The following is a 13889-nucleotide window of genomic DNA, read 5'->3' as shown; positions in this document are numbered from 1 at the left end:
CAACTAGGCTCTGATGCCTTTGTTGTCAGGTTTACAGTCATAGAATGAAAGAGCTAGAAGAACATAGAGGTCACCCAGTCCAACCCCTTCATTTTGCAGAGACACTGCATAGCTTAACCAAGATCGCAGGGCTAGTAAATAGTAGGGTGGTACTTAGAAGCCAGATCTCCTAAATCATTGTTCAATGATTTTTCTACTCCACCTAATGCCTTTTCTCCTACACTCACGATTTAGAGGTTTTAGTGATGCATATTCTAATATTGTTACTCTTAATTTAAATAATTTGAGGAATGATGGCAGAAGATTGATTTCCTTGAGGAAATTCTGTAGGCAGTTAAGGGTGTGCCTAATTATTCAAATGAGAGAAAACAAAAATGAGATATCAAACAGAATGTATTTGGGATCATATTTGTCACAAAAACCAGTATTTTGTGACTTAATTTATTACCTAGTCATGGAGATGAGTCTAGTGCACATGAAATAAGTGATATACAGATGTTTTATGAAGTGATAGATTATATGGTACAGAGAAAATGTTTATTGAAGACTGCAGGAGTGCGAGAAGGCTTCATGGAGGAAATAAGACTAAATCTAGGCCCTGAAGAACGAGCAGGATTTGGATTTACACCTGAAGAAGTAGGGCATTCCACATAAGAGCAAGAGCATGAAGAGCAAGAACCATGTGTGAAGCAGTGGAAGGGGCAATGGAGCAGTGTGGGTGTGTGTCTTGTGTATTCATGAGAGAATGGTGAGGAAGCCAGTCTGACTGGAAAATAAGGATAGGCCGGTAGGGTGGAGTCATATTATGAAGGACTTTGAAAGTCAGGTAGAAAAGGTCAGACTTGTAGACCACAGTGAACTTACTTGGCATTTTGAGCTAAGCATGACTCTGTAGTGGCTTTTTGAGACTGTTACTTGGGCAGTTTGGTTTGGAGAATCTGGATGGCTAGTTATGAGGCATTTCGGTATCTAGGCTGGAGATGCTAAGATGGCAGTGACAAGTGGAGATGGAAAAGAAGAAGAAAATATAAAGACATTTGAAGGAATAATCACTGGGCTAACTGGTTAGATTTGGTAGATCAAGAAATGGTTCCAAACTTCCAAAGAAATTTGTCTGAACTTCATTTCCTGCCAAGATTAGTATTTGAGCTGATTGTTCTGATAGAACCTATTCCTAGTCAGCAATCTTTCTCTCCCCACATCTGTTGTCTTCTTGTTTTAGGTTACAGAGTTCTTTTATTAAAGGTGTGTCTTACTTCCCTTCAGGAAAAACAATATTTGTAAAAAAGTTGTTTGGTTTCTTGCACCTGCTTTCTGATTATTGTTGACTTTGCCACTTAGTTGTCTCATTGTTAAATATATAGAGAAAGATCCCTGGAGCCCATTCGTCTCTGCAGGTGAGAATGCATTTAATCGACGGGAGAAAACAAAATTGCTTACCTGGACAGTTTGTTCTCTGACTAATAGTGTAATCACACTGATCCACCCTCTATGCCAAATGAATTCTCAAAGGCTTTTGTATGGGGGGAGGCATTAGAAATGGTTTAATTTCCATATATAACTAGGGGAGCCAGTAGGGGACCTTGGATACACTTAGTAGGTGACTGATTAAATTTTAAAAGATTGTAGGGTACAGAAGCCTGCAGATTTGTACAGAGAGTGACATTTGTTTCTTGTTCAAGGGACATTCCATTCTCTCACTGCCATGTCTCCTTCATCTTAAGAGAGGCTGAAAAGAGGGTGAGCTAGAAGAGCACTGTGCTGCAAGTTTTCTTAATGCCAGCAAACATTTATGTAGTAAAATGTTATAGTTATCATTATTATTACTTAATCTTCACAGTAGTCTTGTGAAGTAGATTGATTGATTGATTGATTGATTTAGAGAGCTCGCGCATATGCATGCAAATGAGCAGGGGAGGGGCAGAGGGAGAAGGAATCTTTTTTTTTAATTTTTAAAATTTAAATTCAATACATTAACATATAATGTATTATTAGTTTCAGATGTAGAGGTAAGTGATTTATCAGTCTTATATAATACCCAGTGCTCATTACATCACGTGCCCTCCTTCATGTCCATCACCCAGTTACTCCATCCCCCCCTCTAGCAACCATCAGTTTGTTTCCTAGAGTTAAGAATCTCTTATGGTTTGTCTCCCTCTCTGATTTCGTCTTGTTTTATTTTTCCTCTCTTCCTCTATGATCCTCTGTTTTGTTTCTTAAATTCCATATATGAGTGAGATCATATGAAAACTGTCTTTCTGTGATTGACTTTTTTCACTTAGCATAATACCCTCTAGTTCCATCTACATTGTTGCAAATGGCAAGATTTCTTTTTTTGATGGCTAGGTAGTATTCCATTGTATATATATATACCACATCTTCTTTATCCATTCATCTGTCCATGGACATCTGGGCTCTCTCCATAGTTTGGCTATTGTGGACATTGCTGCTATAAACACTGGGGTGCAGGTGCCCCTTTGGATTGCTACATTTGTATCTTTGGGGTAAATACCCAGGACTGCAATTGCTGGGTTATAGGGTATCTCTATTTTCAACTTTTTGAGGAACCTCCATACCGTTTTCCAGAGTGGCTCACCAGCTTGCATTCCCACCAACAGTGTAAGAGGGTTCCCCTTTCTCTGCATCCTCACCAACATCTGTCGTTTCCTGACTTGTTAATTTTAGCCACTCTGACTGGTGTGAGGTGGTATCTCATTGTGATTTGGATTTGGATTTCCCTGACGCCGAGTGATGTGGAGTATTTTTTCATGTGTCTGTTGGCCATTTGGATGTCTTCTTTGAAGAAAGATCTGTTCATGACTTCTGTCCATTTCTTGATTGGATTTTTTCTTCTTTGGGTGTTGAGTTTGAGACGTTCTTTATAGATTTTGGATACTAGTACTTTATCTGATTTGTCATTTGCAAATATCTTCTCCCATTCTGTTGGTTGTCTTTTGGTTTTGTCGAACGTTTCCTTTGCTGTGCAGCAGCTTTTTATTTTGGTGAAGTCCCAATAGTTCATTTTTGCCTTTGTTTCCCTTGCCTTTGGAGACATGACTAGCGAGAGGTGCTGCAGCTGAGGACACAGAGGTTGCTACCTGTGTTCTCTTTTAGGATTTTGATGGGTTCCTGTCCCACATTTAGGTCGTTCACCCATATTGAGTCTATTTTTGTGTATCTTGTAAGGAAATGGTCCAGTTTCATTCCTCTGCATGTGGCTGTCCAATTTTCCCAACACCATTTGTTGAAGAGACTGTCTTTTTTTCCATGGGATATTCTTTCCTGCTTTGTCGAAGATTAGTTGACCATAGAGTTGAGGGTCCATTTCTGGGTTCCATTGATTGGATCCATTGATCCATATGTCTGTTTTTGTGCCAATACCATACTTTCTTGATGATCACAGTTTTGTAATAAAGCTTGAAGTCTGGGATTGTGATGCCACCAGTTTTGGTTTTCTTTTTCAATATTCCTTTGGCTATTTGGGGTCTTTTCTAGTTCCATATAAATTTTAGGATTATTTGTTTCAGCTCTGTGAAAAAAGTTGATGGTATTTTGATAGGGATTGCATTGAATGTATAGATTTCTCTAGGTAGCCTAGATATTTTAACAATATTTGTTCTTCCAATCCATGAGCATGGAACATTTTCCCATTTCTTTGTGTCTTCCTCAGTTTCTTTCACGAGTGTTCTAAAGTTTTCTGAGTACAGATCCTTTGCCTCTTTGGTGAGGTTTATTCCTAGGTATCTTATGGTTTTGGGTGCAATTGTAAATGGGATCAACTCCTCAATTTCTCTTTTTTTTTTTTTTTTTAAAGATTTTATTTATTTATTTGACAGAGACAGAGATAGCGGGAGCAGGAACACAAGCAGCGGGAGTGGGAGAGGAAGAAGCAGGCTTCCCCTTGAGGAGGGAGCCTGATGTGGGACTCGATCCCAGGACCCTGGGATCATGACCTGAGCCGAAGGCAGACGCTTAACGACTGAGCCACCCAGGCGCCCCTTAATTTCTCTTTCTTCTGTCTCATTGTTGGTGTATAGAAATGCAGCTGATTTCTGTGCCTTTATTTTATATCCTGCCACTTCACTGAATTGCTGTATGAGTTCTAGCAATTTTGGGATGGAGTCTTTTGGGCTTTCCACATAGAGTATCATGTCATCTGTGAAGAGTGAGAGTCTAACTTCTTTGCCAATTTGGATGCCTTTTATTTCTTTTTGTTGTCTGATTGTTGAGGCTAGGACTTATAGTACTATGTTAAACACCAGTGGTCAGAGTCGATATCCCTGCCCTGTTCCTGACCTTAGGGGAAAAGCTCTCAGTTTTTCCCCATTGAGAATGATAATTGCTGTGGGCTTTTCATAGCTGGCTTTTATGATATTGAGGTATATACCTGCTATCCCTACGGTGTGAAGAGTTTTAATCAAGAAAGTATGGTATACTTTGTCAAATACTTTTTCTGCATCTATTGAGAGGATCGTATGGTTCTTGTCCTTTCTCTTATTAATGTAGTGTATCATATTGTTTGATTTGCAGATGTTGAACCACGCTTGCAGCCCAGGAATAAATCCCACTTGATCGTGGTGAATAATCCTTTTAATGTATTGTTGGATCCTATTGGCTAATATCTTGGTGAGAATTTTTGCACTCATGGTCATCAGGGATATTGGTCTGTAATTCTCCTTTGTGGTGGGGCTTTTGTCTGGTTTTGGGATCAAGGTAATGCTGGCCTCATAGAAGGAGTTTGGAAGTTTTCCTTCCCTTTCTATGTTTTGAAATAGCTTCTAAAGAATAGGTATTCATTCTTCTTTCAATGTTCGGTAGAATTCCCCTGGGAAGCCATCTGGCCCTGGGCTCTTGTTTGTTGGGAGATTTTTGATTACTGCTTCAATTTCCTTGCTGGCTATGGGTCTGTTAAGGTTTTCTATTTCTTCCTGGTTCAGTTTTGGTAGTTTATACATCTCTGGGAATGCATCCATTTCTTCCAGGTTGCCTAATTTGTTGGCATACAGTTGTTCATAATATGTTCTTATAACTATTTTTATTTCTTCAGTGTTGGTTGTGATCTCTCCTCTTTCATTCATGATTTTATTTATTTGGGTCCTTTCTCTTTTCTTTTTGATAAATCTGGCCAGGGTTTTTTCAATCTTATTAATTCTTTCAAAGAACCACCTCCTAGTTTCATTGATCTGTTCTACTGTTCTTTTCGTTTCTATTTCATTGATATCTGCTCTAATCTTTATTAATTCTCTTCTCCTGCAGGATTTAGGTTTTATTTGCTGTTCTTTCTCCAGCTCCTTTCAGTGTCAGGTTAGGTTGTGTATTTGAGACCTTTCTTGTTTCTTGAGAAAAGCTTGTATTGCTACATACTTCCCTCTTAGGACCACCCCAGCTTTCTTTTGATGTCTATTAACATGACAAATTGTTTTCCACCCCCTCATGTTAAATTTGGAGGAGTCTTTGGGTCTAAAATGAGTCTCTTGCAGACAGCATATCAATGGGTCTTGCTATTTTATCCAATCTGATATCCTGTGTGTTTTGATTGGGGCATTTAGCCCATTTACATTCAGAGTAACTACTGAAAATATGAATTTAGTGCCATTGTATTACCTGTAAAGTCACTGTTTCTGTATATTGTCTCTGTTCCTTTCTGTTCTATGTTACTTTTGGGCTTTCTCTTTGCTAAAGGATCCCCTTTAATATTTCTTGCAAGGCTGGTTTAGTGATCACAAATTCTTTTAGTTTCTGTTTGTCCTGGAACCTTTTTATCTCTCCTGCAGCATTGCTGGATAAAATTTTCTTGGTGCATATTTTTTTCATCTAGCACCCTGAATATATCATGCCAGTCCTTTCTGGCCTGCTAGGTCTCTGTGGATAGGTCTTCTGCCAGTCTAATGTTTCTATCCTTGTAAGTTAAGGACCTCTTGCAGAGCTGCTTTCAGGATTTTCTCTTTGTCTCTGATATATGCAAGCTTCACTATTATATGTCAAGGTGTTGACCTATTTTTATTGATTGTGGGGGGGGCGGTTCTCTGTGCCTCCTGGACTTGAATGTCTATGTTTCCTTCTCTGCCTCCTGGACTTAAATGCCTGTTTCCTTTTCCAGATTAGGGAAGTTCTCCGCTATAATTAGCTCCAATATACCTTCTGCCCCCCCTCTCTCTTTTTCCTCTTCTTTTAGGACCCAATTATTCTAATATTGTTTCGCTTTATGGTATCATTTATCTCTTGAATTCTCCCCTTGTGATCCAGTAGTTGTGTTCTTTTTCTCATCTTCTTTATTCTCCATCATTTTGTCTTCTATATCACTAATTCTCTCTTCTGCTTCATTCATCCTAGCCGTTAGAGCCTCCATTTTTTATTGCATCTCATTAATAGCCTTTTTGATTTCAAATTGATTAGATTTTAGTTCTTTTATTTCTCCATAATGGGATTCTATAGTGTCTTCTATGCTTTTTTCAAGCCCAGTTAGTATCTTTATAATCATTATTCTGAACTCTAGTTCCAACATCTTACTTATATCCATACTGATTAGATCCCTGGCAGTCAGTCCTGCCTTTTGTTCTCTTTTTTGAGATGAGTTTTTCCTTCTTGTCATTCTGTCCAGATTAGAATAGATGAACAAGAGAACAAAATACTAAAATGCTAAAAATGACCCCAGAGAAATATACACTAAACAAATCAGAAGAGATCTGAAACTGAAAAAAAAATAATTAAAATTTAAAAAAAGAGAGAATATAATAAGACAGTTGAACAGAACACAGCAATACACTGGAGCCTGTGTGTATTTTGGTCTGTTTGTTAGAAAAGTGGATCCCAAAATTGTAAAGAAAGAAAAACTTATTTACAAAAATAAAATTAAATACAATGAAAGGACAGAATGTAACTGTAAAGATGAAAATTAAAAGAGAAAAGAAAGAGTAAAAGAAAAAAAAGGAATATAAACAGGTGAACAGAAGAGAACAATACACTATATTCTGAATGTATTTTGGTCACTTTTTTAGAAGAAACTAAATCTTAAAATTGTAAAGAAAGAAAAACATATATATATATATATATATATATATATAATTAAATACATTGAAAGGATAGAATGTAACTTTAAAGATGAAATTTTAAAAAGGCTTTAAGAAAAAAAAGATGAAGAAGAAGAAGAAGAAGAAGTAGAAGAAGAAGAAGGAGAAGAAAGAAGAAGAAAGAGTGAATATGATTAGACAGGTGAGGAGAACAAAGGATACATTAGAGTCCAGGTCTGTTTTGGTCTGTTAGAAGTAACTGCATTCCAAAATTGTAAGGAATTAAGAATTAAAAAAAAGAATTGATAAAATAAGAAATTGGTTGAAAAAGGAAGAGAAAGAAAATTAAAGTGGAAAGCCTAAGGAATTGTGGGGAAAAAATCCGTGAATTCTATATATTATTTTCCCCTAGTACTGGAGTTTGACAGTTCTCTATGATCAGTAAACTTGGTCTTAGCCATACCTCTTGTCCAGAGGTCTTGTCTTAGCCGGATGTTCTTGCTGATCTTCTCAGGGAAGGGCCTGTTGCATTGACTCTCAAGTATATTTGCCCCAGGCGGAGTTGCACTCCCCTTGTCAGGGGACCAGCCTACGTTCAAGTGGCTCTGCCTTGCTCTATATGGCTTTCATTCCCTGAAAGCTTTCTGTGCGGCTTAAAGGATGAGAATGGAAATGGCAGCCTCCCAATCTCCAGCCCCAGAGCTGAGAGCTTGGGGCCCCACTCTTCAATCTGCCCTCAGGGAAAAGCAGTCAGTTACTCCTATCTCCCTGGTCTCCAGCCATACTCTGTGCTCACCCAGCCTGTGACTGACTGTTTCTATCTCAGCCTCATGAACCCACCTTGAGTCTCCAAACCCTGCAGATTCATGTGGCTCACACCAGCTCTGCAACCCCAAGGGGAGGAAGGGGGTCTCACCAGTTCTGTCGCTTGCTGGGCCCCTGCTTGGAGAGTGGTTGCTTGACCAAGCCCTGGTTCAGGGTATATGGCAACCCTGAGCTGAAAGCCCACTCCTGGGTTCGCTGATTGCAGCTGGCTTCCCCACTCTGATGCCTGGGAACTCTGCTGCACTCAGGCACCCCTGGTCTTCCTGTGACCCTGAGGATCCTGAGACCACATTGTCCCACCCAGGATTTTGCCCTGCTTTGCCACCTGAGTGCCTTTTAGGCAGGGGTGTTCCTCACCGGAGCTGACTTCTGAAAGTTCTGAGCTGCTATATCACTTTCTGGTAGCCGGCTTACAGAGGCTCCCACTGCCCATCGTTTGTCTTCCAATATATTGCCTTGGATTCACTTCTCTTCACTTTCTACTTTGCAGAAAGTGGACACTTTTCTATTTGTACAATTTCAGCTATTCTTTTCTTAGATCTCCAGTTGAGTTGCAGGTATTCAGCATGATTTGATAGCTATCCAGCTGAATTCCCAGGACCAGATGAAATTACGGTCTCCTACTCCTCCACCATCTTGGATTCAGACCCTGAGAGAGAGAATTTTAAGCAGCCTCCATGCCCAAAGTGGAGCCGTATTCAGGGCTTGATCTTATGAGGTAGATTTAATTATCATCCTCATTTTGCAGATAATGTCAGAGAAAGTCTGAGAGAGGTAAAATGAATTGGGTGTTAAACCAGCTATCTAACTTTAAATCCTGAATTTTTCTCACAGTAATGTGGAGAGCATGGGCAAGAAGTCAGGCTCCCAGAACCTGCCAACTTGTTTACATGTTTTATTTTTCAATTATGTGACATTGGTTCTTTTTGTATTATTTGGACTTGTCTATTATAATAAATAATTCAGAGAGTTGTATATTTTTTTCCATTGGCTATTTGCTCCTGTGAACTAATTATGCTACATAAAGTCATCCTTACAGCTGTTTAAATTATCCAACCAATCCAAATTCTTGTTTTTCTTCTTACAAGTCCTGCTTGACTTGGAAAAAATGGGTGTTCCATTTCTCTCACTATATTTAGCTGCCTGGAATGGTAACTTCTACCTGCACTTTGGGACTTTGGCTCAAAGCCAATGTGGTTACACAAGGGAAGGGTAAAGTGGCTGGATTGAGGTTGTATTTTGTGTCAGCCATTTTTTTAAGGGCAGTACTTTGAGAAGAATGTTGCCACATGGCTGGAAGAAGTGTTGGGTTGCAAACATACAAAAGTGTGGTTTGCTATGATTTTACTCATTATCTCCCCGTTAGGCTGTCTTTATCACCTTGTCTTTTGGATACTTGCTGCTGTAAAATAGAGTTCTATGAAAGGTGGCTTGTTCTGTGCTTAAACCTGTGGCAAATCATCAACATTGCTCCTCTTTTTAAATTCCAAGAAGATATGCTAGGCACCAAGGAAAAATTGGCTAGCATTTCTTCTGCTTGTGATGTAATCATTGTATTCCCTGACTGGGAGAGATTTTGAGAGGTCAGCTTGTTCTTTCTACCTTGTCCTCATCTTCTTGACATGGATCCATTAAAAACATCCTCAAAAAAGACATCACATTTTATTAAACCCCTGAAGAGAGTCCAACTTCTTTTTATTATTAATTCTAGTGTTTATCACTTTAGACTATGTTTAAATAACACGAAAAAAAGCAGATGATGACAAGTTTGATCAACTCTGCAGTCCTCTTCCTGTTTGTTTTGGCCCAATACGTAGCCAGTTAAATTGACTATGTAAACATCAGCTATGAACATGGAAGAAAATACGGACTGGATTATGTGATACTCAGGTGAAAGACCTAACCTTATCATCAGCGAATTCATCCTTTACCTAATTTCAATCACTGAGGATACAATTCAAGTAAACCTCCTCTGAAACTGCCATGAACGGAGGTGGAAATAGCTTCTTGCCATTTGCTGTGTAAGAAACATACATATGTACTGGAAAATAAGAGAAAGAAACTTTGGACTCTTAGAATAAATCATCAGAGAATTTTTTGCTGCTCAAGTCATCCTAGGAACCTGAAGTTGCTCACTAAATATGAAATTGCTTATAAACAATTTAGGACAAAACCTAACAGTTCTAAGAATTTGGTAAAAATTAACTATTATTTAGAGAAAGCAGTGCCAGGGTTTAAAATGAGCCTTCCACACAGAGGAGGACAAAGGAAGGTAATAGACAAGACCAAGGTGATAGGAGCAGAACCAAGCTGTTGGCCTGATCATTTCTGCTGAACAATTTTCATCACTTTAGGGAAGAGACATTCTCAGTCACTACCCAAACATACCTCTGTGCAATACAGCAGTATTGCTTCCATTTCATTTAAACACCTACTAATCTGTTTCCTATTTATCCACAGTTGACCTTGTCATTCTCAAATCCTCTTGTGGCTGGCTGAAGATCCTACTCCATTACCATCGGAAGCAGAAGTGTCCGAATCAGAATGCCTCTGCCATCTGAGTGAAGGACTATGCCTTGTTGGGGCCAACAGATGCCTAAAGTATCTAATCAGATGAAATGAGGTGAGAACCCCACGCTAGCACTCTGAGCAGGACAGTGGCATTGATCCCCATTAGAACTGGCAAAAGGATGCAGCTCTTGGGATACATTCCCAACAGTGGACTCCTTTGGCAGGCTTTTACCTGTTTTCAAGCACATGAACCATACAGTTTACCAAAATTATCCAGGACACTTAAAAAAAAATACAATTTCCTCCCTATTATCCGATATTCTGATCTTGTTAGTTTGAGATAGGACCCCTGACAATGTTTTATAAGCTTTGTAGATGATTCTTGGAGACTTTCCTTTAAGTAATTGAGCTTTTCCAAAGGAATCATTTATCTTGAGTGAATGGGGGAAACTCTTTGAGCTTTAACAGTTTGCTCACCTATCTAAAAATGTAATATTTTATAGGGCTTTGGACAGCTCTGATTTAGTTCTATTATTAGCCCTTACTGAATTAGTTATATCTGCAGCAAAGTTCAGGGAGGACACCCAGGTCTTTATCAGGATTTCCAAGTAGGACAGGCTCTTCTTAAATCACCCTTAGTTTCTGAGATGTGAGCTGGTGGTCTGTGTGAGGGGTTAAAGAGCCTGATTAGCCCATCTTCCCAGGCCCCCCACTGCAGGATCAGCCATTTTTTTTCCCCCCGAAGTCCTGCCCTGGCCTGGAAGTAGATCATTGGCTTACTCTTTATTCTCCTGGGCCTGGCATGAGTCCTACCACACACAGGTTGTATCTGGTGTGCTAGATGTGAGTGCTGTGTTACCTCTCTATTGGAACCTCCTCTTCTCCTTACATTGCTGACTTCTGCCTCAGTTTACCAGTGTAACTTTCCAGTTCTTCACTTGATCTATAGCTGACCTTGAGTCTTAGCCCACTACTCCAGCCCCGTGCCTTACTGCCTGCCTCTTGCCTCTTTTATCCTGTGGTCTGTTCTCTGAACCCTACTGACTAATCCTACAGTGCATAGAGTGGAGTATCCTGTGGGGCCAACGGTGGCTCCCCAGACTTAAACTGCCTTCGTTGGAAGCTGGCTCTAGCACCTTCTAGCTGGGTGAGTTTGCACAAATACCAACTACTTAGTTTCTTTACCTTACTTTCTTTCATCTTTATTCTCTTAGTTTCTTCATCTGTAAAACAGAGAAATAATAGTATCTACCTCACAGAATTGTAAGAATTAAATGAGGCAACACATGTAAAATACTTAGAAAGTATTTAATAAGTGGAAGCTACTCTCATGATTATTACTGGCTTACTGGGGGCCATGAAACCATTGCCTGCTTGATTATAAATTTTGTCTGCTAAATGGAGTTTAGTTCACCACATCCTTTGGACATTGCCTATTGTGCTGCCCACTACATGAGTTCCCAGCTGCTTATCTCTCCCCAGCCCCTTACAGTGTCAGTGGTGTTTCTGGGGATCCTGTGCAAAGCTTGTCCAACCAGCCTCATTTATGACAATTCATTCTCTTCAATTTTCTTGCCTTTTTTTTCTTTAACTGGATTAACCAAGTTCCTTCAACTTCATAGACTTTAATTTCCAATCACTTGGTCATCTTCCTGCCTCCACTTTAAACCTTTTCCAAATTCTTTTCTCACTTAATTGCTTAAACCAAATGTGGTTTACAAAGGCTTACAAACTAGGCTGAGGATTCAAAGATTATCTTGGGGTCCCTATATGCTGTCCCTGATTCTCCATTCAGGATCATGCTAAAGTGTTGAACCTCAGAATGCAGCTGTTCTTTGGCTGCTGACATGCTCTCACTCACACTGAAAATTTTCTGTGTCTTGTTATACTATTTTGCAAAAATTAATAAGATCTCAAGAAACTGCTGATCTATTATCATGGAGGGCTTAGCGGTGGACTGCCTCTTTTGAAGTGGTGAAGATAAGGAAATAATGATGGGACAAGAAGAGAAAGAATATTGCTATTTATTCAGTAAATATTTAATTAGTACCTATTTTGTGCCAGGCGTTGGTCTAGGCGCTTAGGAGAATATGAATGAATAAAACAGACACAGATCTATGTCATAGAAATTTTCCATCAAAGGTGGACACAAAATCAATAGTTGTATTTTAATAAAAAACATTTTGATTAAAATTTAGAGGGATGTATTAGAGTTTAAGCAGATCATCAAAGTTTAGGAATTACAACATTTTATTACATGCTTAGCAAAATACAGATATTATTAGTAATATTTAAATTAGTAAACAATAAATATAATAAATAACAAATGTAATCAGCCTTTATCTTGATATTTTTCACATTTTCAAAAGCTAAACTGAATAATGAAAGGCATGCAATTTTATCCTGGTGATTTAGAATCTTCTAGAAAGTATTGATGAGGCTGTGAGGCTCTAAGGTAAATTGTGGGTGGCAAAATTTACAAATACTGTTTGGCAGTGATCAGTTGTCCTCTAAGAGGGATTGGCAGTCTTCTGGATTAAAAAAATCAGATCTTCATTTATTAGGATTTTCTGAGTAGTAGCAGGGGTGATGTCCCTGTCTGGGGAGAGGTAAGGGTGCTGGCAGCGAGAGTGGTGAGAAGGCAGGCGTGTTGGTGGCTTAAAGATCATGTTCTCCACATGTCTATGTGAGGCTGTCTGGTGGGTGTAAGGGTTATTTCAGGACATTCTGGGGGCAGCAAAACTGACAGAAGATACAGAAAAGGGAGGGTAGTTTTCCCCCAGCCTTTAAAAATAGAAATCACATGGGGAACAGTCACATCTTAATTCTTTATAAACTAACATTTCAATATCATGGAAAAGAAAATTACATAAAACTGTGTTTTAAAATGGTTCTGATATTTTAGTATATTTAAATTACATGTTAAAATATTTTAAAAAATAAAGCAAATCTCTTAAAAGAATTAGAGTGGAAATTTAGAAATTTGGAGCTAATTCAACAAACTGTATTTGAAAATCCAGCCTATATTCAGCGTTTTTTCAAGGTCCTGGGAATGCAATAGTTGGCTAAGACATTTCTCTAGTTCTCAAAGAACTCAATATAGTAGAGGGTGAGGGTGACACATGCAACACCGAATGAACACTATTCATTGTTGTAGATGGTCTATCAGACTAGATCCCCTCAAATTACTGTGGGAGGAGGGTGGGCTGGTTCTGGGAAGTTTTATTACCAAGTTTTTTTTCTCTTTTTATCCTTGTGTTTTATGGTTTAATCATAAGTGTGGCTTTGTATGCAAATCATCGCAAATCCTTTTGAGAAGTAAAAAATGTCCTTAAACAATCAATCAGTAAAGATAATCCTCTGATAAAGTAAAATTTGGATACAAAAATCAGACAAGAGATCAAAGTTAGAGTAATCTTAAACCATTACGTATAAAACACCCCTCAAAAACAAATAGGCTGTTCCGAAAAAAATCTCAGAGTGAATTTGCTGGAGGGCTAGTCAAAGGTCATGTTGTTTCCTGATTCAAAGAGATTATCACAG

General features: G+C 38.8%; 1 long non-coding RNA gene across 1 annotated transcript in view; it reads left to right on the top strand.

The window, feature by feature from the left end:
• LOC116632222 overlaps positions 1 to 10586 on the top strand; it is an 85596-nt gene extending 75010 nt beyond the window's left edge. The window contains exon 4 of the long non-coding RNA XR_004299368.1: positions 10296 to 10586. This is a non-coding gene — a long non-coding RNA (uncharacterized LOC116632222). The remainder of the gene's footprint in view (positions 1 to 10295) is intronic.
• Positions 10587 to 13889: the final 3303 nt, after the last annotated feature.

The sequence above is a fragment of the Phoca vitulina genome, unplaced genomic scaffold (genome assembly GCF_004348235.1).
Source record: "Phoca vitulina isolate PV1807 unplaced genomic scaffold, GSC_HSeal_1.0 scaffold6, whole genome shotgun sequence".
In the NCBI taxonomy this organism is placed as follows: Eukaryota; Metazoa; Chordata; class Mammalia; order Carnivora; family Phocidae; genus Phoca; species Phoca vitulina.
Note: the sequence above shows the minus strand (reverse complement) of the source record. Positions and strands in the feature narration are given on the sequence as shown.